Source organism: Morus notabilis, unplaced genomic scaffold (genome assembly GCF_000414095.1).
Source record: "Morus notabilis unplaced genomic scaffold, ASM41409v2 Scaffold1328, whole genome shotgun sequence".
NCBI lineage: Eukaryota > Viridiplantae > Streptophyta > Magnoliopsida > Rosales > Moraceae > Morus > Morus notabilis.
This window is the reverse complement of record NW_010367921.1, coordinates 47,629-53,645: the sequence shown is the minus strand read 5'-3', so window position 1 is coordinate 53,645 and position 6,017 is coordinate 47,629.

The window sequence follows — 6,017 nt, the reverse complement described above, 5'->3', positions numbered from 1 at the left end:
ATGACATGCACAAATCGAGAAATAATTGATCGAGATCATTAGATTTGTTATACGTACGTACCGTATATGATTATTTGTACCTAGTCCTCTCTATGGTTTTTTTTTTTTTTTTTTTTCAACGACTTTGTTTTCAGTTTTAAGCCCTATTGTATTAATTAGTGTACCAAATTGTTCCTGTATAAAAAGAGGTAAGAAGAAAGAAAGAAGGGGACATAGAGGAAAGAAATATCCTAGGTTTATCTTACGCGTGAAATAGTATCATCCTATTCAATATTGTCTCCCCTATAATTGCGTCTTGCATCAAAACTCATAAAAAGAACCCAGCACTAAACTTTAACTAATTCGAAATTGGATGAATCATTATCTAGTAGAAAAAATATAGTACAAAATAGAGATATAAAGGGATAAGCTATCATGAATCTTTTATTTTCTTTCTCTTGTGGTAAAATTTGAAAGTTAAAAACAGATAGTGTGAAAAATGATACACATCATGAAAAAATAGTTTCGTGACACGTTATGAAATGAAAATATAACTTCTAGAGGTAAAAAATAAAGTTAGGATAAACAATTGTTTCAATTTTATACGGATGTTAGATAATTTTAACACGCATGCATTTAAAATATTCGTAATAGAATTTTTAATGAAGTGTATCATTCTTGTGGTGGAAAAAGAAGTACTACGGCGAGTCATGCATTTTTACTAATTAATTATGAAATATCATACGTCTACATCGAAGAAAATAAACAAGTAGATCATAAAATAATAAAAAGAAAAAGTTGGCTAATACGCGGAGTTGACAGTAAGTAGCTATACATTGACTAAGAAGTAAAAGTAAAAGCTTATATTGCTTTGTTTATGGAAGAGGAATGTCCATAGTCAGCTGCTGAGTTGACGTTAGCCACAGGAAATTAATGGCCGTGTTTGGATTTGATCCCGTTTTTATTTTTCACGTTTTTTAAGAAAAAAAATGAAAACGTTTTTAAAACGACGTTTGGCATAATAAAGACAAAAAACGGAAATGAAAACGATTTTTTGGTTTAGTGTAAAATGAGAGAAAAATAAAAAACGACTTTTAGTGATTTTTCATTTTTTGTTTTCATTTTCTCCCCTCCCGAGGAGAGAGAAAGAGAAAGAGATATCAATAGGTTTTTTTATATATAAAAAAAAAAACTCGAGAGAAAGAGAAAGAGATATCAATAGGTTTTTTTATATATAAAAAAAAACTATTGATAAAACTACCAAACGCATTTTTAAAATTGATTTCTATATGAGATTAAAAACGTTTTCATTTTTATTTTTATACAAAAAATAAAATTATTTTGAAACGAGTTTCAAATCCACCCAATATATTTTGTAAATGGACGTATGAGAATGGGAATTGAGGGCGAGATTTTAGTGTAGATTGATATTTCAGCCCTTTCAATGCTCTATAGTGTAGAAATAATCATATCAATCAAGAGAAAGAGAAAGAAAGAAAGAAAGAAAGAAAGAAAGAAAGAAAGAAAGAAAGGAAGGAAGGAAGAAATTTGACATTATACTATCTTGGTACTACACGGTAGTATTTATTTTCCGCGCGGCTAAACATGACTTCCATATGTCATATCTCATTAAATGAAAATAAATTATTGCATAATAAGACTAGGGATAGCAACAAAACGGGATTGAGGAGGCATGGTTAAGAGGAGGCATGGCTATCCCCATACTCGTCCCAATGAAGCTCCTTATTATAATATTTACTATCGATGAAAATTTCACAGAACTAAAAATAGAAGGCAAGAGGAATTCTATTCAAATTCAAAATTCTCATAAATAAATATATGCCATTTAAATTATCTCGCATACATATATTGAAAATTAGTTAGCCGGCCTTAAAGAATAAATTAACAAATTAACAAGAGTTCTCAGTGCAATTTACTGGGATGAAAAAAAAATCTTTAATTTCCATCACTAACTCATATATGTATAATTTTCTGTGCAAATGAAGTAATGAAAACGGCAAGGACGAATAAACAAGTTTGTTTCCTTAATATAAATCCACAATATCTAGCTAGCTAATTACACTCGAGCAACCAAGTTAATTAATTAGTAGGTCTCAATACACTGGGTATATGCAAACAACTGAATATATTTACAACAAAATTCTCCATTGAATTTTTTTCTATATATGATCATAAGAGAAATCGAGACAAAACTCTCCTTTCAGTAAGCAGTTCCAGAGCACTAATTAATTATAAACTGATATATATATATATTCCTATAGGATTTTTTGAAGGACGTTCTTCCTGCGTAAATTATAAAGGTGATCAGTAGAATATAACATTTATTTAATGTAATAAAAAGTTATAACACCCAAAAGATTCAAGTTTTCAATCTCAAACTAATATTTCACCTTTTAACATCAATGTTCATATTAAATATAAATGTTAGGTTAAACTTCTTACTTTTACATCAAATATCGCATACAAACAATTAAATAATTTAAAAACATGTGTGTGTGTATATTATATATGAGGTCATGTTGCAGTAAGCTTGAGGTGTGCTAGGTGACAAACCGAAAGGACCTTTGCTGAAACGCAGATGCAGACACCAATTAGTGATATCCTCCATGGCCATGTAAGAGAGAGAGAGAGAGAGAGAGAAAGGGAGACAGGCCACACGAGTGAGGGATGAGTAAGAATGACTAAGAAGTATGATCTCACCCATGTGGGGTCTTCTGGGTTTATCTTCATTGGCACATAAAAACAAACACATGGCACATGATCCATCACTAACAATATCTAAAACCTATATACCTTTTTCTCCGAAAAGAATATGATAATCGGTGTCATCTCGTCTCTAATTCCCTTCATTACATTAAAAATCTCGAGATCAATATTAAAATGAAAAACTAAAACCCAGTTTTTTTAAACTCATCTCTTATACCATTCATTATTTTAAAATCTGACTCAATTCCACTTTTAAAAGATGGTTCTATTTTCATTAATGTCACCGGACAACCAACGTGCACAATAAATTTCTCGCGTAGAAATCTGAAAATGGAGTTATGATATATCAAACCTTATGAACATCTTGAGAGAATTAAAAAAAAAAAGAATATCTTTACCGCTACACTAACTCGTGCGTCCGCGGTAAACTAAAACCCAGTTATCTGAATTTTGTATGAGCTCTAACACTTCCTTTTTATGTCAAATGCAACAACTTCCATGTTCAAAATTTTTTATGTATATTATTTGTAATTTTTTTTATCATATTTTAAAGGTCAACCACCAAATTCGAATTGAAGAGGGTGAAACACATATAAGTGTTAGGTTTTGTACTAATTCATGTAAGACAAGTCACCAAACTTGTTGGGTTTTGTGATTTTTATCTATTTCCAAACTAGATTAACTGATTGGAGAACAATAATTAGCTCTAAAATATTTCACAAAGTCAGAGGCACGCCGCTAAGACAAAATGTTAATTAAATCCAATCTGATGTGATCGATTCTTGTAGTGATCACACACATGGGGACCATGTGTTTTTTGCTCAGTCACAAGTCAATAAGTTATTTTAACCATTCAGGGGAGAAGTCAACTCAAATAATTTTTGGGGTTGACTATGGCAAGGGAGGTTAACTTTTGGGAGCAAATTGAATGGCTCAGATTGATAGGGTTTTGACTTAGGGTTGATTTGACCAATTGGGTTCTTGGAAAAGATAATAACCTTTTAGAAAATTTTGCAGTAAGGTTGAATATGCGACTCCACAATTATCAATAATATATATAGATATATATATATATATATAGGTCTTTTCTTCCGTCTCTTCAATTGGAGGTCCCTTCAACGTAACACGCATAGTTATGAAAACGTATGATGACAATTATTCAACGTAACATCGACGTTGGAGAGAAGTAAAAAAATACCAAAGAATTTAGTCATCTAAAGATTATGTTACTTCTCTCTAACATCGATATTACGTTCAATAATTTCCATGTTACGTTTTTATAATTACAACTTATATTGAAGGGATGGTCCCTCTTGAGGGACTGAAGAAAAAGTCTATATATATTAATTGCTCTACGGCTCACGAGTGACGCGCATTTGTACATATAAAAATTTTATTAGGTTTGTATTGTTTTTGTATTGTGTATTAATCTAATATAATTCTAGTGTAAATGAAGATAGGAAATGACATTATGTTAATAGGTATTTTCTACCACGGAGATTAATATAAATTTTATTTTGATTATGATAAAATTTAAACTTTCTGGTAAAGTTACAAGATATTCTAAACATATATACACTTCATTTTTCACCCTTCAAAAAAAAGAGATAGGTAAAGAAAATCGCCAGCTGACACTTAGAACTCGTTTGATTAGAAGTTTGAACCAAAAATTTTAGTATAAATTTAAATTATTATGAGAGAAAATAGAGTAATAATTTAAATTGTGGTTCAAATTCCTAAGACAGTGACACATAACAAAAAATTAAAAAAATTCAATAAACACCATTAATATGAACCCTCATTTTAAAATCAAAATTTGGACCATACATTCTTTTCTTAAAAAAAAGTGAGATGCATGTATTATTATTATTATTTTGATAAATTGAGATGCATGCATTATATTATCTTGCTAGAAACTTTCTGAGTTAACAAAAGCTAGCTCTACGTGTAATTCTTACCACGAGAGTCTTTGCAATGTTGCGCCCATGCCCTCAAAGCAAAATAAATTACTCAAATTTGAAGTTCAAATATACTTTTTTTTAATCTTCAATAAAATATCCATTTTCTCCCAATAATGGTGTTCTACATGGATTGATCCAAAGAAAATGTAGTTCTACCATATGCTTATCATGTTGTACACTTGTTAACTGAGAAAAATGCTCTTCAAACAAAAAACTCTAAATTAGTAAGTATTTAATGTCCACTAAACACCATGTGATTACCAAGGGCATTGTGTTGTAAAGGTAGTGGCAATTATACAGTCACTGACTTACAGTGTGAACACATTTCTTACCAACAACAATTTAAAAAAAAATAATAATAAAAAAAGTCAACTGTCAAAAGTCAAATGATTATTATACACAAAGCAGCCAAATCTAACAGGCAATGATTTTATTATTTGACGGTGAGGAATGTTTCACAGAATGCTTTTAAGTGGTTATTTCTTTAATTCACCAAAAAAGTGGTTATTTCTTGTCTTTATAGAACGATATAAACAGTTTGTGAAAAAAAAAAAAAAAAAAAAAAACAGAGAGAGAGAGAGAGGAATATTTATTTATTTATTTATTTATTTATTTCCTATAATACTCAACAGATTCTGATCAAAAGTCCTGAAAACGAGGGAGCTTACGAATTAAAGCAAAGGGTGTTCTATTATTGGCCTCATATTGCTTTTTTTTTTTTTTTTTTTTTTTTTGGCGCTTGAAATTGGCCTCATATTGCTTTAATCCAACAAACATTGCTCAAAAGGAAAATATACAGAATAGGGAAAATAAAATAAAAAGACAAGGAACTTTGCTGTTTGTCTTAAATTTGTAGAACTAAATACAAGGGTACACACATTATACATATACACACACATATATATGTACCTAATCATCATCAAATGAATGTACAATATTCTGTCTTCTCTTCATTATTGAAATATATTTCCTTGTATATATATTTAGCCGCTTACTCACCCACTAGCTAGGGAAGTACCATTATTGTACAAATAACGCACCAAAAATATATATTAATCTTGTAAAGAAGACCAACTAAGACTTCCACTTGGGTTCATCTGGACTGCACAAAATCCGTTTATATTAGCCGAAAGACTGTTTTGCCAACTTTTTAAAAAAGTTGGCTCAGGAAAAGGGACAAGGGGATATATGGATATGTACAGCTTTAAACAACTAAATAAAGAATTCAATCAGCAAATTATTTAAAGAATATAACCCATGGTTTCTTATTCTAGTATGATTCACACAAATTGGTCAAGTGGCAACAAAAAAGAAAAAAAAACAAATATATATATATATATATATATATAT